The sequence below is a fragment of the Pseudopipra pipra genome, chromosome W (genome assembly GCF_036250125.1).
Source record: "Pseudopipra pipra isolate bDixPip1 chromosome W, bDixPip1.hap1, whole genome shotgun sequence".
Classification (NCBI taxonomy): domain Eukaryota; kingdom Metazoa; phylum Chordata; class Aves; order Passeriformes; family Pipridae; genus Pseudopipra; species Pseudopipra pipra.
In genome coordinates, this window is record NC_087580.1 from 11628103 (window position 1) to 11653026 (window position 24924).

General features: G+C 57.2%; 1 long non-coding RNA gene and 1 pseudogene across 1 annotated transcript; one reads left to right on the forward strand and one right to left on the reverse strand.

The window, feature by feature from the left end:
- The window catches only part of LOC135404843 (zinc finger protein 721-like), an 89992-nt pseudogene extending 70634 nt beyond the window's left edge, over positions 1–19358 (forward strand).
- Positions 8407–9735, reverse strand: LOC135406157 (uncharacterized). Its single transcript, XR_010426177.1, has 3 exons — positions 9616–9735; positions 8570–8605; positions 8407–8445 (listed from the first exon to the last, which is right to left on the reverse strand). It is a non-coding gene; the product is annotated as an uncharacterized LOC135406157 (long non-coding RNA).
- Positions 19359–24924: the final 5566 nt, after the last annotated feature.

Genomic DNA, 24924 nt, shown 5'->3' on the forward strand with positions numbered 1-24924 from the left:
TCAAGGGTTCAAAAATGAGGTTCTACCACATTTGTTTCTTCTGTTAATTCTTCCCTAAGCTCCCAGTTGATCAGCAGTTGATCCTCTGTCACTTGAAGGTTTTGCTGGAGGTGTCTCAGATGTGGCCAAACATCTTTTAATGAATAAAAATTTGGATCCATCCAGTCCCAAACTCTCCTGAGATATATTGACTACACATTAGAAGTGCCAGGATGGTACTTCAGCACCTTTCCTCCTCTTTGGTTTCCCAGTGGTTTCAGTGAGACTCAGTGGACACAACTGTTATTAACCCCCACTTTTGGCCTTTCCCCAGCCATGTTTGCTGAGCCAAGATGTGCTTGGAAGACCCAACTTTTAGGCTTGGCTTCCTCCAGATTTTCAGGAGACCAGTTAATCCTGAGCTGCTTTTAACTCCAGACTGATTTACTTTTCCAGCAGTTCTCTCAGTGTAAGAACTTGGTCAGACCAAATCTGTGTTTCCACTTCATTTATAGAAATCTTTAGCCCAGGAAGATCTGTGGTGCTTAAACCCAACCTGCATAAAGCTTAGCAGGTCACTTTAGTCAACTGGAAGACTAAGAAAGGGAACAAATAGCAAAATTGGGTTTTGTATTGGTAAAACCTGTATTATGGATGGTCATTTAATCTGAATAGTGCTGAGTAGCAATAACCTACCTGGGTTTTTTTAACCCATCTGTATGTGCAGGGTTTATTCAACTCCTTATTTGAGAATACTTACAAACAGCATCCCAGTCAAACAATTAAACACATTTCCACCTCTGTGCTTCCAGGGACAGGAGTGTGAAAAGCCACTTGGCCATGTGGGAGAGCCCCCAGGATGCTGAGGCTGGGCAGGGCACAGGGCTTTCCCTGCTCTGGGTTAGTGGTTCTCATCTCTCTTTTTTCCATCTTTCCAGCCAGAGCTATAAAACCTTGAGCAGAGAGATCTTTCTCCAGCTTGATCCACAGCCATGGTTTGGGTGATTTCCCCTTTCCTGGGCTCTGTTGATGAACAGTCAGCAGAAAAACTGAATTCTGCTCAAACCCCTCTGCTGCTCTTGTAGAAGGGAGTCAAAACTTTGTCTCTTTTTGTCATGAATGAATGGATGAATCTTCTTGGTCTTAGTCTCCCAGTCTTTTGGAAAAAAAATTAAAAAATAAATACAACTGAGCAGCACTCAAGTCCCAGCTTTATAAAAAGAGTTACTTAGCATAAGAGCAGAACATTTGCCTAAGAGGGTTTTAGTCCAAGAATGACTTTTCCTATTTAATTGAGCTGTATTGTTCAATTAGGGAGATGTAGAATGCCCTCTGTTGTGCATGTATAGCTGGAAGCTGAAATGAATGAAATAGGAAGTACAGCAGAAGAGTGATTTCCACCAGCAGCAGCTCTTGGCCAGGGACAAAGGGGATTTCAATCCAGGCCTTGGTCTGTGGCAGTAACTAGGGATTGTGTAAACACAGCAGATCGTTCCCTTGGACTTGCAAATTCGGCTGAATTACAATATTTCTTCTTATTCTGGTCAGAACTCAGGAACTTGTTTTTGTTCTAAATCCCATTTCCGAATTTCTGAATCCTTCCAACTCCAGCTCCTGAGTTACCGGTCAGGGGTGTTTCCGTGTGTTGTGCTTTTCCGGGAACAGGTTGGTTGGGCTTCCCAGCCCCTCCCTGTTTCCCAGACTCGGGGGTGTTGCTGAGCACCTCGGCAGTGACAGGCACAGGCACGAGTGACGCCGGTGCCACGGGGCGGCAGCGCTCAGCCCCCAGCACTGCTCCGGACTGCATCCCGGGAGCCTCCCTGCCTGGGAGCATCCCTGCATCCCGGGAGCATCCCTGCCTGGGAGCATCCCTGCATCCCGGGAGCATCCCTGCCTGGGAGCATCCCTGCATCCCGGGAGCATCCCTGTCTGGGAGCATCCCTGCATCCCGGAGCATCCCTGCATCCCGGGAGCATCCCTTCCTGGGAGCATCCCAGCCCCCGGAGCATCCCTGCCTCCGGAGCATCCCTGCCTCCGGAGCATCCCTCCCATCCAGAGCATCCCTGCCTCCGGAGCATCCCTGCCTGCGGAGCATCCCCTAGCCAGGAGCACCCCCAGCCAGCCCCAGAGTGCTGGGAGCACCCTGCTCTGGGAGCTGGGACAGAGCCAGGGCCAACTTGCAGGTTTTTAGCTGGATTTTGTTCCTGTAACCCCAGTCACGATTTTGACAGTAGGATTTTCTCAGCATTCCTAATTTTGAGGGATGGCCACAGAAATGCCGCAGTTTTCTCCCTGGCAGGTTCCTTTCTCTGGTGTCAGGATTCTCTGTTGTGCCCCCCCCAGAGCTGTCCTTCTGCTCAGTGTAGCCCTCATTTCCCCTCTGCTTTTCCACCCAGAGTATCCATCTTTCCTTGCACCCCTGGACGCAGCAGGTCCTCCCACATTTTGGCCGGCAGGGCCAGTTTTTGTGGCTGTCCCAGCGTTCCCCTCTCCCTGCTCCTCCCCAGCTCCCTTGGTTTCCAGCCGGGATGATCCAGAGAAGGAGAGATTCCTCTGTTGGATCGAGCCCGGGCTGAGTGGCTGATAAAAAGCAGCGATTCTTGCTGAGGACCGACTTTAACCTTGGCAGGGCTCCGTGTCCGGGAGCAGGGAGGGCACAGCGGGGGCAGGGAAGTTTTCCCGGAGGTTGCCCCGGTGCCCGACTGTTAAAGGCTGCGGAGCTCCTTCTGTGTGAGCGACGAGGGGGCATCGGCAGCGAAAAGGGGGGGTCCGGCCCCTCCCCCACCCCCGGGGGAGATCCTCGAGGCCCCTCCCCCACCCCGAGGGGACCCTCCCCAGCTTTTGGGGGGCCCCTGACCCTCCCCCACCCCTGCGATGACCCTCCCCAGCCCCTCCCCCACCCCAAGGGAGACCCACCCTGCCCCTCCCCCAGCCTCCCCAGCCCCTCCCCCACCCCAAGGGAGACCCACCCTGCCCCTCCCCCACCCTCCCCAGCCCCTCCCCCACCCCAAGGGAGACCCATCCTGCCCCTCCCCCACCCTCCCCAGCCCCTCCCCCACCTCAAGGGACGCCACCCAGCCCCTCCCCCACCCTCCCCAGCCCATCCCCCACTTTTCCCCCCTGCAGGGGCAGCGATGGTGGAGAAAGGTGGGGGGGCCCCTCCCCCACCCAGGGGCACCGGGGGGGAGGGGCCTAGGGGTGTCCTTGGGGGTCATTAGAGGGGTCATGAGGGTCAACTGGGGGTCATTTGGGGTCAGAGGGGTCATTTGGGGTCAGGGGGGTCATTTGGGGGGGCCCAGGGGTCATGGGGGTCAACTGGGGGTCATTTGGGGTCAGGGGGTCATTTGGGGGGTCCCAGGGGTCATGGAGGTCAATTGGGGGTCATTTGGGGTCAGGGAGTCATTTGAGGGGTCCCAGAGGTCATGGAGGTCAATTTGGGGTCATTTGGGGTCAGGAGGATCGGGGGGGTCCCTGAGGCAGTCCCTGGGGGGTAATGGGGGGTCACAGGGGTCATGAGGGGTCACAAAGGGTCAGGGGGGTTGGGGGGGTCTGGGGGGTCATTTGTGGTCATTGAGGGTCATTTGGGGTCAGGGAGGGTCATTGGGGGTCATTTGGGGTCAAGGGTTGTCAGTGCAGAGTCGTGAGGGCCGATAAAGACACAAGGAGTCAGTTGTGTGCAGGAAAGATGTCTCTTTTTCTTATTTTCTCAGCTGCTTTTTTATCCCCCTCGCTGGCAGCAAGCAGGGTCCTTATTTTAGGCAAGCAAGCCACAGCCTTTCCATTGGCTGGGTTCTCCAGGCGACACATTTGGCAAAGCTCAAGGCCTTATTGCAGTTCCCACATCCTGGGCCTACCAACTTTCCAGCCTGCCTTTGTTTTCTCCCTTAGGGCTGCGTCCTGACTTCCTCCTCATCAAGGATCCCCCGAAAGCTTCCCCAGTCGATATCTCCATCCTGGGAGCTGACAGACCCACTGCTGACCCCTTCAGCTGCCCAGGGCTGCTCACGGGAAGCAGAGAACAAACCCTGCTGGCTTTTGTTCCTGCACTCACAAGTTTGGCTTCACTTTTGGCTTTAAATAAACTGCCTTAGCCCAACCCACCAGTTGTTTGTTTGCTTCCACCTCACTCTCTCCCCTGTCCTGCTGGGAAGGGCAGTGAGAGCGGCTGGGTGGGCACCTGGTGTCCAGCCAAGCTCACCCCACCCCAGTCCTTTCTGGTGCCCCAGCTGGGGCCAGATAAAGGCAGTTCTATAGAAGTATTGCATGCTCTAGTAAGAGCAGCTGTGGAATAGCAAGCTCTGGGGTGGCACACGGAGTTTGCTGGCTGCACTGCTCCTCACTAGGTTTTGCTCAGCTTTGGGAACACACCAATCTAAACAAGGGCTCCCTGCTTTGCTTTTACACCAATGGCCTTGTTCTGCTGGGGGAGTTATCTTTTGGGGAGCTTTCTGGAACAAAGGAGAAATACCCCCTTCCCCCTCCCTGGCATTGCTACCAATGGCTTTATAATGATGTCTCCTGCACTCCCTGCTAACCCTTATGGGAGCTGGTTGGTGATATTACTGTTACTAACTAATACTGTCAGCACAGGGCAGAGTTCTTGGAACCTGGTGTTGTCCTGGTGGAGGAGAAAACAAACTTTAGGTGGTGATATATTGGGAGGCACCCTGAGGTGCCCAGTTCCTGGCTGCCAGGGTGTGTGGAAGGACCTGGGCAGGTTACCAGGGCGTTTGCCCCCTCCCATGACCTGGGACTTCACACCTGAACAGGTATTGGACCCTGGCAAACTGACCCGTCACCTGATGGAAGGGGCCTTGCCCACCCCAGTCAAAACCAGCAGCTTCTTGCCCTGTCCTGGGCCCGAAGGTCCTGCTTTATGGGGAACTTGCCACCGGCTGCCGCAAGAGAGGAGCCCCGAAGAGGAGATAAAGGGACTGCCTGAAACAACATCTCAGCCTTGGCCATATTGATCAACAGAACTGGTCTACTCTGGCCTCCAACCAGGAGGTCTGGAGACACCCCATCTATAACGCTGCTGCTCCCTTTGAGAGCGCAGCAGGATCACCCCTGAGGAGAAAAGACAGCACAGAAAGAATCGTGTCTTGCCGATCCCATCCCAGGAGTCTTTCTGCTGTGCCTTTTGCAACCCATCTTGTCTATCTCACATTGGACTCTTTAGCCACCAGCGTGCTTGTAGCAAATGTGGGTAGAGCCCTTCCCAAATCTTTGCTGGCGAAGCCCGGCCATGATGATGGTGATAAAGTGGTCTGTGAGGTTGGTGGGTGTGCATGCTTTATGGAGCTATCTTCGTGCACCCAGCACACTGAATGAAGTCATGTGGGCTTTCTAACCCAAAAAACTGGTTGGAGAGTTTGTTTCCCAGTTTTTGGTGCCAGAACCTGATGGAACCAAAGGGACCCTGGGACACTGTGGGGGCTGATGGAACCAAAGGGACCCTGTGACACTGTGGGGGCTCATGGAACCAAAGGGACCCTGGGACACTGTGGGGGCTCATGGAACCAAAGGGACCCTGGGACACTGTGGGGGCCTCGTGGTGCCCAGGGCTGAGGAATCCCGTGGGTGCAGGTGGCTCAGGGAGCAGCTGCAGTTGGAGCTGTGGGATGAGCTCTGGGTGAGGGGCCTCAGACCAAAGGCCGTGAGCTGCTGACCCTGGAGCAGCCAAGGGAGAGGACACTTGGAGACAGGGCAGGAGCCCAGGACTCAGCAGGAAGAGCAGTTTGTGTGCTTGGACTGTGAGGAGATAAAACCCCAAGGAGTTTTTTCTTGGGGGTCCTTCCTCGAGGCACCAGCTCAGCCTGTTTTTGTGTTTCTTCACAAGAAAGAAATTGTTTTACAGTTTTTAAGACATCAGAGACTCTTCCATGGGAAAGCTGGGGTGGAAGCAGTGAGGAAACCTGGTCTGACTGTGAGAGTGGGGGTGTGGGGAGTCACAGGGGATCCATTGGGTCACTGGAGCTGCTGCTGCTGGGAAGGGGCCTGAGGGTCAGCAGTGCCAGTCTGGGCTGGTGGGAGAGTGACTGCCAGGGAGTCTTGGGAATGGTGAGCCTGGGAAGTTCCCTTAAGAGTGTGAGGGGAATCTGGTGTGCAGAGACCCCCAGGAGCCCCCTGAGCCGCTCTGCTCATGGCAAGGATGCAGAGAAGGCAGAGTTACTGAACACCTTTGCCCTGACAAGACCAGCCCTCAGGGATCTCTGGCCCAGGAGACCAGGATATAGGAATGCTGGAAGGAAGACCTTCCCTTGTTCAAGGAAGATTGGGTCAGAGAACACCCCAAATAACTCCACACCCACAAGTCCGTGGGACACTTCACGACCTCCTGTCACCAAGGGGACCCTGTGACACTGGGGCACCTCGTGGTTATCAGTCTCTTCCAAACGTTGTGTGCAACCACAGAGAGGCAAAAAAACAGTGGAGCCTGAGTGTGTGGATCCAAACTATTCCCATCTCACCTGAAGATGTCCCTGCTAACAGAGGCCCTGTGTGTTCCCTCTGCTCTCTGGGCACTTGCATCCTTTGAGAGCTGCCCATCACTCTGGTAGCCAACAGCACAGGGCAGGGTCTCTCCTGGAGGGGGGAGCAGAGACATCTTTCCTAGATCACCTTGCTCAGAGCCCCATCCAACCTGGCCTTGAATGTTTGCAGGGATGGGGCATCCACCACCTCCCTGCAAATGTGTTCCTGTGTTTCAGCATTCTCACTAAAATATTTCTTCTTTATCTCTAGTCTGACCTAATCTTTTTGTAGTTTAACCCCCTCACCTCCTGTCCTATTGTGACAGGCCCTACTGAACCCTTTGCCCACATGTTTCTAGAAGCTGCCTTGAAGTCCTGGAAGGCCCCAAGGAGGTCTCCCCACAGCCTTTTCTTCTGCAGGCTGAAGAGCCCCCACTCTCTCAGCCTGTCTCCATGTGAGAGGTGCTGCAGCCCTGGGATCCCCTTGGTGGCCTCCTCTGGAAGTGCCCCAAGAGATCCGTGTCTTTGCTGTGCTGAGGAGCCCATGGAGCTGCAGGAGATGCCAGGGCTGGCAGGGAATCCCCCCAAGCCATTGCCATTGCGGGCGGGTGCGTTGCAGACAGGCAGAGGAGCCCAGAGCTGGGGGCAGCACTGCAGGGGGGTCTCAGCTGAGCGGAGCAGAGGGGCAGAACCCCCCTCCCCTGCTGCCCACGCTGTGGGATGAGCCCAGGACACGGGGGGTTGTGGGCTGTGAGTTCCCACTGCTGGCTCCCATCCTGCTTTTCATCCCCCACTGTCCCCATGGCCTTGGATGCAGGGCTGCTCTCCATCCCTTCAGCCCGAGCCTGGCCCTTGAGATCTGGGGGCATTTGACACCCGCTGGCCCCTTTGATCCCCTTTCCATCCCTCCCAGAGCACAGGGGAGGTCCAGGTGCTCCAGGGGCTGCCCCGTGTGCCCCCTGCCTGTCCCAGCCCCCAGCAGGGACATTCCATGATGCCCCAACCTGCACTGCTCAGGATGCACATGGAGGGGGTGAAGGGGATCTCGTGTGCAGAGACCCCCAGGAGCCCCCTGAGCCTCTCTGCTCATGGTGGGGGTGCGGCCAGAGAGGCACTGGGTGTGCTGGGGGTGGAGAAGGAGGGGACATGGATATGGGGACACACCCATGGAGATGGGAACCTGCACATGGAGATGGGAACACACAGGTGGAGATGGGAACACACACGTGGAGATGGGAACACACACAAGATCAAGCAGAGTAGCTTTGCTGAAGGGATTTATTGATCATTCAGGGGAAATGGCCCTGGGCTCTGGGGGAAATCAGGGGGTTCTTCCAGGGATGATCATCTCCTCATTCCGCTGGAGGGGGACAGGGCACGGGTGTCACCACCAGTCCTGAAAGACAGAGCCCAAATCATCACCCCAAAGGCCACTGCAACACGAGAGGGGCCTTGTCCTGCCCCCTCTCCCTGCAGGCACTGCTCACCTCAGCGAACCCTGAGTGCACCCGAGAGTTTCTTACGAAGAAGATTCACCTCCTCCTCAAGCACAGGGGTCTGGGGAGAAAGACAGGCTCAGAGACACACTGGGCTGAACTGGGATGTACTGGGAGCCAGGGACAAGCAATGGGGTCCTTGGGGAAGGTGCCTCTGGGCAGAAACAGGGTCCAGGAGCTTGTGTGGTCCTGCCCATGAGCACTGGGGGGTCCTGGCAAAGAGGCACAGCTCGGGAAGGGGATGATCCTGGGGCATCTGGGGGGGTCCTGTGGTGTCAAGGATTGGAATGCAACAGGGGCTATTGAGAAGTGGGTTTCTGGGAAAATTCTGGGGGGCAGGGTGTTCTCTGGGGAGACAGTAGAGTGCACTGGAGTGTGCTGGGTCAGACTGGGATGGCCGGGAGTGTCATGGCCATGTGAGGGAAAGACCTGACTGAGGCAGATCTCCTGGTACCCACCTGAGCCGTCTCCAGGATCCCAACGTCCACTAAATCAATCTGGAGAGAGACCAGGAGCCCTGGCTGGTCACTGGGATGTCCCCGGTGCCAGCGAGGGATGGGGGGCCCAAAGTGTCCCCCAGTTCCCAGACTGGATGCCCTCCAGTCCCCCCGGCCCACTCACCTCCTGCAGATCATTTTGGGTTCCTGCCAAGAGTGCCTGGGCAAGGAGAGCAAAGGGTTGCTCAGGATTGGCCCCTGTGGGGCTGGGGGAGGGACACGGGTGTCCCCAGCCCCCCCAGCCCAGGGCTGCCCCCGTCTGAGGGGGAAAATCCCTTCTGCTCCCCCCGCTCCCACTGCCCCCAGTTTCACCTGCAAGCCCTGTGCCTGCAGGGCCCAGGGTGGGGATGGAGACAAGGAGAGCCAGGGGAATTCAGGGCCTGCAGGGAGGGTGGGGGGAGGTTGGGGGGGACCCAAAGATGCTGAACTGGGGGGAACTGGGGAGCCCACGGGACTGGGATTGGGGTGTTGAAGGGGCACCATGTGGGATGCAGGGGAGGGGAAAGGAATTCAAGTGTAGGGATGTGGGGACTGCAAGGGAGAGGCTTGGTGGGGACAGGAGGAGGAGGATGGAGGAGGACAAAAACGAGGGCACTGGGAGATGGTTGGGAGTGGAGAGGGAGGCAAGGAATGGTCTTGGGAGGTACCAGGGCAGTGGCCTGGGTGAAAGGCAAAGGTCTGAGGGGAAAGACGGAAAGAAAAAGTTTGGGAATGATCAGTGGGAGGATGTTTGGGAACCCTGGGTAGGAGACAGAGCAGATCCTGGGGAGGAGATGCCTGAGGGGACCAAAAAGGATGGGACGGGAGGCCCAAGAGGGTGGGATTTGGGAGCACCATAAAAAGAAAGAGGTGGGGGCCCTCCCAGCAATTGACAGTGGCCCTCCCTTGTGAGGGACCTCCCTGGTCAGGTTCCCTGAGCATCTGGGGCTCTGGGCAGAGGGAGATTTGCAGTGGAAGTGGAGTGAAGAGGGGGAAGAGTGGGAGGGAGAAGCTGCAGTGCCCAGCACTGGAGGTCAGGGAGAGCAGAGGATCCCCTGGACTGGGAGAGGGAGAGGCCAAGGCAAGGAGTTTTGGGATCACAGCCCCGATTCCATCCTGCAGCAGAGCTGCTCTCCTGCAGACAGGAGCATCCCCAGCCCTGAGCCCACACCTGTGGCATGGGGGCCTCACCTTGGCATCTGCCGGGGGGCTCAGCAGGATGGTGAAGAGCAGGGCCACGCTGAGCACAGCGACCTTCATCTTCCTCTGGGCCTGGGCAGCGCTGGCTGAGGCTGCACAAGGGCAGGAGCACATTTATCCCTGTCGGGACTCCTCCCTGCCCCCTCCCCGAGAGCCCCCGGGGCAAAGCCCGGCTGGGCACAGCCCCCAGCCCTGGCCACAAGCCCAGCCCTGGCACAGAGTCCATCCCGCCTGCGGCACCCATCCAGCCACCTTCCCCGGCATCCCTCCAGCTTCCTGCACGGGGCAGCTGCCCCTGGAAGGGCCCAGGCCCCTGGGGGTGCCAGGGGGGTGGGCAGGGAGCTGAAAGCAGCTGCATACCCTGTGGGGACAATCCCACACAACACAATCCATCCTCCAACGGCCCCCAAAGCCTGATCCACCCATGTCCTCCTGCCCATCCCTTCCCACAGCTTTCCCTCTGGGACACCCCAGAGCTGAGCCAGGCCCCAGACCAGCATGTCTGTCCACAGTTGTCCCTGTTCCACTCCAGCCCCGTGGGGAAGGAAGGGACTGCCACTGAACATGATTTGGGAAAATCCCACTCCTTGGGTGGGAGAACAAAGGGGGACCTGGGCAGTGGGAACAGCCCCGTGACTGGGATCTCCAGGCACTGGAGGCACTGGGGAGCACTGGGCAATATTGGGCACCAGGAGACAAGGGGGAGCCTTGGGGAATTGCTGGGGTGTGGCAGTTCCCAGATCCAGCCCACCCCATTTCCCAGCACTGCGGGCCACAAATGGGTCCAGTCTCCAGCCCCAGAGCAGAGCCCGGGGGGAAGATTCTCTGCCCTGGCTCTCCCTGTTCCTCTGCAGGCCATTCCTCTTTCCCACTCTGCTCTCATGAGTCCCATTCCACAGTTCAGTCCTTTCAGGGGGGCTGTGCCCCCCGAAGATGCTTTTCAAAGCCCAAGGGAGGCTTCCACTCCCCATTACACTTTTGCACTGGCCAGATGGGACTGCTAAAGGGCAAGTGAGCCTTCCTGAGCAATCCTTTGCTCTCCAGTCACTGATCAGCTGATGGAAGGGAACCAGGAAGCCCTGGTGGGTGTGATATTGTCCTTGGCCATCTATCAGAGTGGCAATTGGCACATTGGTTGCCCTTTGATCCCACACAGCCCAGGAACCCTCAGGACCCCTTTCTGAGGCCGGGCTGACCCTGTTCCTGCTCAGGGGATTGATTTCTGGGGTTTGTTACATTTCTTCCCTGCCTTGAGCAGGGTCAAAAGTCAGACCAGCCCCCTTTATTATGCACTTATATAACCTTTGGGGTCTTTTGGGTTTTTTTGGAGGCCTCACTTATGTAAAAATACCTTCCTTAAAATGCATTTATGCTTTCTGTAAGAACCAAACCATTCCAGCTGACATACCCTTCTGTCACCAATACTGCAGGGAAATGTAATATCCCACTGAAGCAGAAGGGAAAGAAGACAACTGAGCATCAGCAGCTCTTCCTAAGCAAGGTCAGGGGTTTAGCTCCATCTAACTGAGGGGTGAGATGTGTCCCTCAAAATGGGTCTCTTCCCACTCCCCCCCAGCCCTTCTACCCGACTGCAAGCTCAAAGTTCTAAAAAGAGAAGAGGAAGCTGGAGCGTCAATATTTCCCCAGTGCAAACCCCAATGATCTTTGCTGGGAGCTGACAGGAATTGCTGTTCCACTGCCCTGGGAGATCCCGGCTTGAGGCGAGAGCGCAGCCCCGCCCAGAGCCCCCAACCCCTCTGAGAGCTTTTGTAGCGTCTGTTTGGCCATGTCCCTGTGGCAGAGGCTCCCCCGACATCTGCCCTGGAGCTGGAACAGCTGCTGGACCAAACAAGGCGTTGTCCAGCCCGCCTCCCCCCAGCCCCGACCGCCCCAGCCCATCTTCCATCGCTCTGCTTCCTTTTCCTGCCCCTGCTCCCCCTCCGCTCCCTTCCCTCTGGCATTTTTATGAGGAATGTTCTCGCTGTTCTCACTGTCCGAGCATGAGCTGATCCCCAGGGCAGCCTGTGGAATGTAACCCCTCAAGCACCGAATTCCTTCCCCTGTGCCAAAGACACGGGTTTGTTGTTGCTGCCCCTCCCGCCGAGCACCAGCTCCATCTCCTGCTCCTGCCCAGCGGCTTTGCAGAAATCCGGGGCTGGGTGTGGATTGAAGGCTGGGGCAAGGGACAGGATAAAGTTGCTTCACTTCCACCCTTGGTGTCTCGGTGTTTGTGATCTTGGGAATCCTCACAAACCTGGAACAATGGCAGATTATCTGCTGTTGTAAGATATGTACCTGGAGATTGTTTTGATATGTGTTTAAATCTTCCTTGAAAGAACAACTGATAGAAAACAATGTATAAAAAAAAGGAAAAGGGAAAAATAAGAAAAAAAAAATTAAAAAAAAGGGAGAAAAAAGAGAAAAAGGAGAAAAAAAAGAGAAAAAAGAAAGAAAAACAGGAAAAATGAGAAAAAAAAAGAAAAAACAATGAAAAAAGAGAAAAGAGAAAAAAGAAAAAAGAGAGAGAAAAAAGGGAAGAAAAGAAAGAAGAAAGAAGAAATAAAGAAAAGAAAGAAAGAAAAAAGAGAAAATAAAAGAAGACAGAGAAACAAAACCCCAAACAGTCCGATCCTCCCCGCCGCAAGGACTACAACTCCCACAATGCACCGCGCAGGCGGAGGGCGGGCCGGGGCCGGGGCCGCGCGCTGATTGGCTGCGGGGCGGGTCTGTAAAGGCGGGGGGCGGGCAGAGCGGGCGCCATGTTGGCCTCGTGGCGTGAGGGGGGAGAAGGTGCCGGTCGCTGCACTTCGCTGTGAGAGCTGGCGGGGGGCGGCGAGAGCGGGGTCTGGGCATCCCCTCGGGGCTGCGGGGAGCGCGGCTGTGGGTGGGAGGGCCGGAGGGCTCGGGAGGGCTTAGCGGGGGGGTTCGGGGGTTCCCGGGGACGTTTTGAGGGGTCCCTGAGGGGGTTCGGTGTCCTGAGGGGACTCAGGGGGGAGGTTGAAGGTCCCTGAAGGGGTTTGGGGGGCTCTGATGGGGGTTTTGGTTTCTGAGGAGATTTGGGGGGTCCCAGGTGGGCTTTGGGGGTCTGTGAGGAGGTTTGGGGTTCCTGGGGGGCTTTGCGGGGATCTTCGAGGCAGTTTTGGGGTCTCTAGGGGGTTTAAGGGGTCCCAGGCGGTTTTGAGGGTCCGTGAGGGGGATTGGGGGTCCCTGAATGGGCTTGGGGAGTCTCAAGTGGGTTTTGCAGGTCACTGAGAGGGTTTAGAGGGTGCTGGGGAGGGATGAGGGGTCCTTGAGGAGGTTTCGATGGGTCGAGGGGGGGATTTCAGGGGTTTTGAGGGGATTTTAGGGGGTCCCCTAAAGCCCAGCAGTGGGTTCAGGGGGTCCTCCAGCTCCCAGGGGAGGGGTCCTAGGGATGCCCCCCAAAACCTGGGGGGGAGATGTACCACATCTGGGTAAGGGGATCCCAGTGCCCCCAGTATATCCCAGTGACCTCCCAGTGACCCTCAGTACGGCCCAGTAACCCCCTCAGTGACCAGCCAGTGTGTCCCAGTGACCTCCCACTGCCCCCCAGTATGGCCCAGTGATCCTGCAGTGAGCACCCAGTAACCCCCAGTATGGCCCAGTAACCTCCCAGTGTCCCCCCGTGTGTCCTGGTAATCTCCCAGTAACTCCCCAGTTCTCTGTCAGTGCCCCCCAGTGTGCCCCAGTTCACCTCCAGTCCCTCCCAGTGCCCTCCCAGTGTCCCTCAGTAACGCCCCAGTCCCTCCCAGTGCCCCCTGGTTCCCCCCAGTGTGTCCCAGTATCCCCCAGTAATCCCCCAGTGCCCCCCAAAGCCCCCCAGCTGTCCCCAGTGTGTCCCCAGATGCCCTTGGCCTTTCTGTGAGCGTGGTGGGGAGGGGGGATGAGTTTGGTGTCAGAGGGTCCAGGGGGATGAGATGGAGCGTTGGGGACATCAGGAATGGGGTTTGGGGACAGTGGAATTGGGGGTGTCAGGGGGGGAACTGGGGACACCAAGAGGGTCTTCGGGACATCAGGGATCACCTGCTTGTGGTGCAGCCCCTCCTCTCCCCCACAGGCCCCATTAAGCCCCCCCAAATGTCCCCTAACCTCCATTTTCCCTTTAATCCTCTCCCCCCACAGATCCCTTTGATGCCCCAATGCCCCCAAAACCCATTTTAGCTCCCCCAAATGCAATCAAAGACCCCCAAAACCCCCAAATCCCCATCCAACCATCCCCCCGGATCCCTTCAGATCTCCCCCAGCCCCCCTTCAAATCCCTTCCAACCTCCTCAAAAAGGGATCACCCGACAGCAGGAGCACAGTGGCTGTACTGGGGGCACTGGGCTGTACTGGGAGGGCACTGGGGTGGGCTCAGGTGTCCCACAACAATGTGGCCCAGCTCCAGGAGAGATCGGGGGAGCAGTGAGGAGGTACTGGTCTGTACTGGTCTGTCCTGGTTTGTACCCCCAATCCCCAAAGCCCCTCCCCAGCTCCCCCAGGACCCTCCCGCACCCCAAATCCCCCCAGGCCCCCCCAGGCCCCTGACTTGTTCCTGCTGCCCCTTGAGCATCTGCAGCTGCTGCAGAACCAGGCATTTCATCAGCAAATGTGCAGGTGACCCCAAGCTGGGGTGTGTTGATGTGCTGGAAGGCAGGAGGGCTCTGCAGAGGGACCTGGCCCAGCTGGATCCATGGGCTGATTGCAAGGGGATGAGGTTCCAGCAGGCCAAGGGCCGGGTCCTGCCCTTTGGCCACAAGAAGCCCCGTCAGCCCCCCGGGCTGGGGCCAGAGTGTCTGGAGAGCAGGCAGGCAGAAAGGGAGCTGGGAGTGGGGATGGACAGGAAGCTGAACAGGAGGCAGAGTGTGGCCAGGGGGCCAAGAGGGCCAATGGAGTGAGGAAGTGTGGCCAATGTGTGAGGAAGAGTGTGGCAGCAGGAGCAGGGAAGGGATTGTTGGGCTGGAGTGAGCGCTGGTGAGGCCACCCCTGGAGTGCTGTGTCCAGCTCTGGGCTCCTGAGTTGAGGAAGGCCCTGGAGGGGCTGGAGCAGGAGCAGAGAAGAGCAGCGAGGCTGGGGAAGGGAGTGGAGCACAAGTGGTGTGAGGAGAGGCTGAGGGAGCTGGGGGTGTTGAGGCTGGAGAAGAGGAGGCTCAGGGGAGACCTCCTGACTCTCTGCAAGTCCCTGCCAGGAGGGTGTAGCCAGGTGGGGGTGGGGCTGTTGTGCCAGGAAGCAGCAGTAGGACAAGAGGGCTGGGTCTGGAGCTGTGCCAGGGGAGGTTTAGGTTGGATATTGGGAAGCAGTTTTTTCCCAGGAGAGTAATCAGGCCTTGGAATGGGCTGGGCAGGGAGGGGGTGGAGTCCCTGTCCCTGGAGGTGTTGAAGGTGAGAGTGGATGTGGCCTCAGTGCCATGGTCTGGGAAGCACAGCAGGGTTGGATCCAGGGCTGGACTTGATGATCTCGGAGGTCTTTTCCAACCCAGCTGATTCTGTGATTCTCTGATTGCCATTCCTGTGGCAGCACATGCTTGAGGCTCCATCCCCAGGGTGAGAGAGATGTCTGTCCATATCTATCTGCAAGGTTAGTCTGTAAATGTGTGGTGTTAGCAAAGCAGGCTGAGTTGTGGGCTGGTTGTAGAAGGAGAAAGAAGCCCCCAGCCCAGTGCAAGCAGGCAGCCCTGAGCTTGCACCTGATGTCCCCTCCCTGCAGGTTCCTGTCCTTGAGCCCAGGCCCTGAGGTGAGGCTGAGAATAAGTGCAAGGCAGAGGTGCTGCTGAGGAAGGAGAGCCCCGTGGTGGGGAAGGCACAAAGCTGTGTGTGCCCATCCCCAAGAAGTGTTGTGTCCATCCCCTGTGTGCCAGGTGAGCTGGGGCTTTGCTGCAGAGCTGCGGGCGCTGATTTGAGCGGCTGCAAGTGCTGAGATGGTGGGCACCCAGGAACACCACCTGTGCCTGGCCACGGAGCCTGCAAGGAGGAGCAGAGACAGCCCTGGCAGTGTGGGGGGCCAGGTTGTCCCTGTGCCTTCCCCTGCAGGCCCTGGCTGTCCCTGCTGGGCCCCTGTCCATCCCCATCAGGTCCCTGCCCGTCCCCCCGGGCTGAGCTCCCCCCAGGAAGTGCCGTGGAGCTGAAGCTGCTGCCATCCCCCCCCTGCAGCCGCTGCCCCGGCCAAGGGAGCAGCAAAGGCAGGGCCAGGAGCAGAGGCAGCAGCAGGGGAGCCCTGGGGGGGCCGGGAAGCTCTTGTGTGGGGCAGGAAAGAGGCGCTGGGCACGAGGCCGGGGCTGTGCTGAGCAGGCCCAGCCCTCACATCCCCCCAGCCAACGCCGGCTGCCCGGGGGGCTTGGGAGGGACCCCCAGCCCGTGTGCCCCACACTGAGCTGGCAGAGAGAGAGCCAAGGGACAGGGATGTGGGCAGGGCCACGGGGGAGGGACAGGCAGGGCCATTGCAGGGCCACGGTGAGGGCACAGCCTGTGGCAGCAGAGCTGCCCAGGGCCGGGGGCAGCCGGGGCTGTTGGGACCAGCCAGTGCTGGGGCCGAGCAGAGCACGAGGCCTCTTGCAGAGCCCTGGAGCAGCCTCCCACTTGCCAGCCCTGCCCTGGTGGGGTGACACTGTCCCCTCCCTACAGGACACTCCCCCAAAAAACTTCGTGGGGGCCTTTTGTGTCTATTCCTGGTTGGTGATTCCTGCTGAGGACCTGAGGGAGCCTCTGCAATTCCATCCATGGGGCACAGTCTCCTCTGCAGAGCTTGACTCACTGCAGACTTTGCAGGGAAATCGGTGCTGGCAGCCTGAGTATGTCAAGACCCCCCACGCTCCCCCCCAGGATATTTGGGACGAGTTCCCCCTTCCCGGGCACCCGTGGGATGGGGGGCGATTGTTCTCCTGCTGTTGCTGTTGCTGCTCCACCCCTGTCCCGGCCCTTCCTGCCGCTGTGGGGTGAGCGGAGCGGCCACGATGGGAAAGGGGGGAGAGGAGCGAAAAGAGCGGGTGGGACCCCCAAAGGGAGCGCGAGGGGCAGTGGGTCACCCCCAAAGGGAGCTGGGGGAGCAGGGTTTGGGGGGCCGATGGGGAAGGGGTGGGAGAGGGGGGCTGAGGGGAGGGGAGGGAGCGGGACTGGGGTTGCCGTGGGGGTGCCTCGGTGTCCCCGTGCCTTGATCCTGTGAGAGCGGGGGAGGCTGGAGAGAGGGGGGAGCTGTGAGAGCCCCGAGAGCTGGAGAGGGGGGAGCTCGGGCCCCCTGTGCCGAGCCAGCGTTCAGGGCCCTGCTGTTGGTGCCAAATTGCCCCTGGTCAGGCTGAGCCCAGAGCCCGCCCACGTGTCAGGGGGCCCGATCCACTCCCTGCTCTCGTTGCCCTGGGGCAGCCTCTGGTGTCCCCCCGCCCGTGGGGCTGTTTGGGTGCCTGGGGCACAGCCGGCCCTTGTGCAGGGCTGTGCCCTTGGGGGCTGTTGGGGGTGGGTGGGAGGTGGTTTTTGGGGGCCGGGCTGGGTTGGGGTCAGAGCCCTGGTGGTGGGTGGGGGATGCGGGTCCCCCCACGATGGGGGTTGGTGTTGCTGGGTCAGGCCCCGCCGGCTCCATTGTCAGCCCGGTGCTGATGGGGGGGACACAGCGAGTTTGGGGCCCCCCAGGAGTGCTGGGGGTGGGTGTGGAGCCCGGGAGCTGCCGAGTGTGGAGGGCGGAGCGGGGAGATGTCGGAGCTGGGGGACCCCCGGCAGCCTGGAGGGGGGAACACGGAGAGGGAGGAGCCCCGGGACCCTCAGGAGCCTGAAACGGGGGGTGTGGAGAAGGGGAAACCTGGACAGTGGGGACCCCTGGGATCCCTGGGACAACAGAGTGGAGAACCTGGAGAGGGGGAATGTCTGGGAACGTGACCCCTCGAAGGCAAGAGTCAGAGAAGGGACCCTTGGGACCCCCAACACTGCCAGCATCCCTAAGGGGGACCCCAAACATCCCAGACAGGGCAGACCCTCCAACCCCAGAGGGGAGAGACCAGAGAGGGGGAACTTCTGGGAGAGATTTTTTTTGACTAATCTTCATATTTTTGGAGTATATTTCATCTGAATCTCAAGTTTTTGCAGTTTGAGGGTGTGGGGCTCTTCTTGCTATTTCTGAGGGGGGTTTTGCCTGAATCTGGGTGGTTTGGGTTTTTCTGGGCTGAATCTTGGTGTTTGGGAGGTTTTTATGGTCACAGGATGCCCGGTGAGTTCTAGAGATGGACTTGGGCAGGAGGAACCCCCAAGGCAACGTGCTCAGCCCTTGTTTCCCCCCCATCAGGATTTGTCCTTCCCAAAGCTTGGGCAGATGGAGGAGGCTGCGAGGAAGAGGAAGATGCCTTGGGCCCCCCAGGCAGGTGAGGAGGCAGTCAGTGTCCCTTTGGGCGGGTGTTGTGCTGGCTCTGTCAGCCGAGCATGGCCCCGGCTGCAGGACAACCCCGCTGGCGCCGCCGTCCTGCCGGGGCCGGAGTTGGGGGGATGTCCTTGGCCTTCCCTGTGGGCCGGAGGCAAATCCCCTCCCTGTCCTTGTTGCTTCCTGCCCCAGGCCCCGAGTTGAGGACGGAGAGCCCGGAGGACAAATCCCCCCGGCAGAGCCTGGTGGGAGAGGCCGTTTTGAAGGGCTCCCCAGCCCAGGAAGGCAGTGGGGAGGAAAAGGGCCGGAGATCCCCCCGCAGGAGGGGCTCCAAAGCCAGCCCAGGGTGCTCTGAGGAGGAAAGAGCCAGCCTGTGCCGGGAAGGCGGCCGGAGCTTGAGGGGGAGCTCTGAGCTGGTGGTCCCTGAGCAGCCTCCCAGCAGGGAGAAGCCCTTCAGGTGCTTGGAATGTGGGAAGAGCTTCAGGAAGAGCACCAAACTCCTCGCCCACCTGCACATTCACACTGGGGAACGGCCCTACACGTGTAGGGAATGTGGGAAGAGCTTCAGGGACATCTCCACCCTGATCCGACACCAGCGCATCCACACTGGGGAACGGCCCTACACATGTGGGGAGTGTGGGAAGAGCTTCAGGGACATCTCCACCCTGATCCGACACCAGCGCATCCACACTGGGGAACGGCCCTACACGTGTGGGGAGTGTGGGAAGAGCTTCAGGGACAGCTCCCACCTCCTCACCCACCATCACATCCACAGTGGGGAATGGCCCTACACATGTGGGGAGTGTGGGAAGAGCTTCAGGCAGAGCTCCAACCTGATCCGACACCAGCGCATCCACAGTGGGGAACGGCCCTACACGTGTGGGGAGTGTGGGAAGAGGTTTCAGCGCAGTGGGAATCTCCTCATGCATGAGCGGACGCACACGGATGAGAGGCCCTTCCGCTGCACCGACTGCGGGAAGGGCTTTAAGCGGAACTCCACCCTCATCATCCACCAGCGGACACACACCCATGAGAGGCCCTTCCGCTGCACCGACTGCGGGAAGGGCTTTAACTGGAACTGCACCCTCGTCAGGCACCGGCGCATCCACACCGGCGAGAGGCCCTACAAGTGTGGGGAGTGTGGGAAGAGCTTCACCCAGAGCTCTACCTTGACCAAACACCGACGGACCCACCAGTAAGGGGAACCCTACGAGTGCCCCGACTGCAGGAAGAGCTTCGGCCGCTGCTTCCACCCCGAATGAACCCCCTGATGGTGAGGCAACCCCTGGAGTGCAGTGACTGTCACTCCATCCCTTTCGACCACAAAGGGCCAGTCCCCTTTCCCAGGGGCAGCTTCTTCCAACAGAACCCTTCTTGGGGGTTGTGTATGGAGATTCCTGCCATGGCTGGGGACCCCCCAAAGTCACTCCTGGAGGCTGAGAGCAGAGATCTCCCCACGAGCATTGGTCTGGGGGAGTTCCATCCATCTCTAATTAAGAATTATTGCTTTTGTGCCAGTTTGAGTAGAATTGCTTCAACAATTGCTTTAGTGTAGAGCACTGTCCTGTCTTATCCTGTACTCCTGGTAGTTTTAGTGTTTGTATTGTGCAGTAAATAATTCTGATGAAGATCTTCTGTCTGATCATTTGTAACCCTAAATAAGTTCATTTCTATCAATAGTTCTGATTTGCCATCATTAAAAGCTGGGGGACAAAAGTGGTTCAGTCCCAGCTCTGTAATTCCTCTAAACTGAAACTGTTGGTATGATGCAAGGCTGAGATTGGATCCAGCAGCCCCCAGCACCCCACAGGAAGTTGGGAGCTCAGGGGGGCCACCCCCCTTTGCCAACCCCCCTGTGCCCAAAGACCCCCATGGGACCGTTGGACCCACCAGCCCACCTTCCCTTTTCCACCCTTCTCCCTGTTCCTTCCACTTTCCCATTGTCCCCTCAATCCCCGTTTTCCTCCCGACCAGTTTTGGGCTCCCAACCCCCACTTTTTACCCCCTTTCCTTTGGTTGTTGAAGGATAAAATGAGGCTGCACACACAGAGTTCCATTTCAGGACTTGTTTGCCGACACTTTTCTGTGTCCCCTTTTATTCCTCTTCTCTCGTGAGCAGCACTCAGTGTTTGTCTTTTAGTCCATCAGAATTCCCAGCATGGCCCCAAAGCAGTGCCCTGATCCCACACATTCCCCTCCCCTCATGTGCTGGCTGTTCAGCCACCAGAGAAAAACACAGGCTGGTCATGCAGGCTGGTTCAAGAGCATTTGCACTTGGAGAAACAACCTTCTGTCTCTCCAAGCACTCAGCCAAGGTCCATCCTCCCTTTGCATTCCCATGAACTCAGGGCAGGTGCAGAGTGACTCCTCTTGGTCCCACCTCTGCCCCTGTTCTGTTTGGACACGCAGAGTTCACGGCCAGGAGGGCCAGGACCCGGGCTCCTTGTCTTGGGGCTTGTCCCATGTGCTTCCAGAGGACTTGGAATATTGAAACCAGGCAGATTCTGAACCCCTGCTCCTGGTGCTGCCACAGTGCCCATACACTGGCCCTGCAGGCATGGCCTGCACTGACTGGCCAGTGCAGCAGGAGCCGTGGCTGCGGCAGCTGCTGGGATTGCTGCAGAGATGATCCAAGCAATCAGCCCTCCCCTGAGGATTTCTGCATTTCACAGTTTCCTTCATTCACTGTGTCCTGCATCATCCTCCCAGCTTCTGCTTCCCTGGGAGGCCCAGTTTGGCTCTTCTGCCCACGGGAATTATTAATGATAAATGGAGGGTAGGCACTTTTTGATCTGTGATACAACTAAAATAACAAGGATTACTTACAGGGGTGTTACAGGGCCCCTCGCCTCTCCGGTGCCACACGCAGAGCCCAGTGCCGGGGCTTGGTTACAGGGATTCAGGGAGAGGTCCCAGGTTGGACTCGATGATCTTGGAGCTCTTTTGCAACCTTCCTGATTCTGGGATTCTTTTCCCGTTGGAGCTGCAGCACGTTGGCTTTCCCAGGGCAGCTTCCTTTAGGACAGCCTTGCTGAGAGCTTTGCAGCTGATGGCACAGGGATCTGTGAGGAACAGCCCAGAGCAGCTGCTGCCTTAGGTGGGGGTGGGCGAGGGGAAGCCCTCCTGTGTCGGCCCAGGCTGTTGCAGGCAGGCAGTGCTGGGGAGGAACACACTGCAGCCTGGCCCCAGGGAGTGACCTCTGGGAGATGAGACTTTTGGGGAGAAATTGTTCCCTGGGAGGGAGGTGAGGCCCTGGGCCAGGTTGCCCAGAGAAGCTGTGGCTGCCCCACCGTGGGAAGTGTCCAAGGCCGGGTTGGACGGGGTTGGAGCCAGCTGGTGTGGTGGAAGGTGTCCCTGCCCAGGTGTTCTGATCCCATTAGGCAGAGATGCCTCAGCCCGAGTTAAGGTGTAAATGAGACCATTTGCCCAAAACAGGCGGATTTTATTTAATGCAGATTTTATTTAACACAGATTTTATATAACAATAAATGTGAGTTAAAGAGATAGGTAGAGGGAATGGGTACTTAAATGGAAACTACAGGAAATCTTCCTAATCTTATGTCTTGTCTTGTCTCTAATTCCTCTAGTCTAACTGTAAACATCTATCTATGTGCCCTATAAATATAGTAATTATTATAATATGTAAATATAGTATATCTATCTTATGTAACTCTATCTTCGAAGTAAATCTACAATAGTCTATCTAAATATTATAACTACATGTTATAATAATTATTAATTAAATAACTTAATTATCTAACTAGCCTAATTAATTAATTAAAGTAGTTAATTGACTTAAGGCATATTTTGTTTGTTTGGCAAAAATCGTGTATGTTGTTATCCTGCAGGGAGTTTCTGGGAGCAAGAGGTCCTGTCTTGTTCATTCCCTGCAGGAGCAGTCAGGCATTGGAATCAGTGTCTCAGGTGGGTGGTGGTGTCAGTGTCTGTGCTGGAAGCACTGCAGAGGTGTCCGGGCCCGCCTGGCGCTGGAGCGGGGCCTAATCCTGGGGCTGTCCCGCCGTGCAGGAGTGGAACAGCCTGCGCAGAGCCCCGAGCGCCCGCCTTTAGCGGGAGAGACGTTTGGTGGGGACAGGCAGCTGCCTGCTGAGGGCCTGGGCCTCCAGCTGGGGAGGCGAGGGGCTGGGGGGGCAGCAGGGGCTGCGTGGGGCAGGGACCTGGCTTGTCAAAGGCAGGAGAAGCTTCAGTCCCTCTGGGGGACAGGGCTTCCAGCTGGGGAGGTGAGGCGCAGAGCGGCACTTGTGTGCACGGGGCGGGTGCCCGGCGCTCAGCCTATGCCCGGCGAGGGACGGGCACTGGGAGCCCCTCTGCTGCAAGAATTCTCAGCCTGTCTTCTGTGCCTTGTCCTTCCTTGGGACAGCTCCAGCACGCTCAATTCTTCCCACTCATCCTCCTCCGGGAGCAAGGGCTTGACCCCAAGCTGGGGACGCTCATGTGTTCCCATTCCGCCGGTGCCAGCTCTCTGTCGCTGTCATCTTCCCATCGGGACAGCCAGGAGGGTGTGTAGTCTTCCCAGTCGGACACTTTTTGGTAGCTCTTCACTCCATGGGACAGCTCTTCCACGCCGTATTTTTCCCAGTCAGACACTTCTTGGCCTCTACTCTCTTCTCCTTGGGACTGCTCCTGCTTCTGGATCCCTTTCCCCACCCACAACGTGGGGGAGCCCAGTTCTAGTTCCATCTCCATCTGAAGAACCATTCCGACGTCTTGAGGGATGGGGAAAGGGAACTCCAGGGGTTTCTTCAGGGGTTTCGGGTCCTGAGCCTGGAGGGGAGAGGTGCCCTCCCCTCCCCCCAGCACCCACGTGGTCCCATGGCTGGTACAGAGACAGCACACCGGTGTGGAGAGGAGGCAAGAGGGAGTTTATTGTTGGGGATGTCACATTTATAGGGTTAGGGAGAATCACAGGTTAACCAATTAGAAGTCTCAAGGGGCTTACAGGAACACCCAATCACAGGAAGGGGTTAACAAGGTCCAATGAAACACCTCAGGACACCTTCCCAGGACATTCCTGCATGGGAGATAACAGTTGCTGTGGGGGGTGTTGGGAAGAAGAAACACGTGTTTGCAAAGAGACCACAAAGAGCCAGTTTAAGACACGTTTAAACAACAGTTTTCCCATCTAATGCAGCTTTAGTGCCACAGTCAGTAACCATGGCAACCATCCTACTTCCCACTGCTATGGCCAGTTGCCATGGCAACCATCACACATTCTCACTGCTATGTTTGGTTACCATGGTAACTATGATACTTCCCACTGCAACGGTCTGCTACCATGGCAACTATCATACATTTCCATTTCTACGGTCGGTTACCATGACAACCATCAGACATTCCTGTTGCTACAGTCGGTTACCATGGCAACCATCACACATCCCACTGCTACAGTCACTTACCATGTGAACCATCATACATTCCCATTGCTGCAGTCAGTTACCATGGCAACCATAATACATTCCTGTTTCTACAGCCAGTTACCATGGCAACCACCATACATTCCCACTGCTACCATTGGTTACTATGGCAACCATCAGACATTCCAACTGCTACGGTCACTTACCATGGCAACCATCATCCATTCCCATTGTGATGGTCACTTACCATGGCAACCATCATACAGTCACGTTGCTGTGGTCACATTCCATGACAACCAGCATCCATTCCCATTTCTACAGTCAGTTACCATGGCAACCATCATACAGTCACGTTGCTGTGGTCACATTCCATGACAACCAGCATCCATTCCCATTTCTACAGTCAGTTACCATGGGAACCCTCACACATTCCCATTGTCATGGTCGGTTATCATGGCAACCATCACACATTCCCATCGCTATGGTCGGTTACCATGGCAACCACCATATAGTCCCATTTGTTACGGCCAGTTACCATGGCAACCATCATACCTCCCACTGCTACGGTCAATTACCATGGCAACCATTGTATATTCCCATTGCTACAGTCAGTTACCAGGGCAACAATCACACATTCCCGTTGCTACACTCAGTTACCATGGCAACCATCACACATTTCCATTGCTATGGTCAGTTACCATGGCAACCATTGTGCATTGTCATTGCTATAGTCAGTTACCATGGCAACCATCACATTTTCCATTGCTACTTTCAGTTACCATGGCAACCATCATACATTCCCATTGCCATGGTCAGTTACCATGGCAACCATCGTATATTCCCATTACTACGGTCAGTTACCATGGCAACTATCATACATACCCATTGTTACGCTCAGTTACCATGGCAACCATCATACGTCCCACTGCTACAGTCAGATACCATGGCAACCATCACACACTTGTGTTGCTACGGTCGGTTACCATGGCAAACAGCAAACATTCTGGTTGCTAGGGTCAGTTACCATGGCAACCAGCAGACATTCGCATTGCCCATGTCAGTTCCCATGGCAACCATCAGACATTCTCTTATAGGTCAGGAATTTAAGAGAGTTTGTCTTTCCCCTGCCCCCCCAGTGTAGGAGAGACGCAGTTGGAGTGGAAAAGGGGGAGATGGGCTCAAAGGCTTTCCTGAAGTCACAAGAGACACATCCCCAGCCTTTCCCTCAGCTACTGAGGGGCTCATTGTGTCAGAGGAGGAGACCAGGTTGGTCAGGCAGGACCTGCCTTTCCCAACCCCACACTGGCTGGGCCTGATCCCCCTGCCCCAGGGGTGGAAACACAGTCCAACCGTCTGTCATGGACTGATCCAGGCCACACTAGAGAAGGGTGAGGCTCCCGAACACATCCAGTACATCGAGGACATCATTGGAGGGGGGGACACAGCTGAAGAAGTTTTCAAGAAAGGACAGAAGATCATCCAGATTCTCCTCCAGGCCGGTTTTGCCACCAAGAAGAGCAAAGTCAAGGGACCTGCCCAAGAGATCCAATTCCTAGGGGTGAAATGGCAAATGGACGACGCCAGATACCAACAG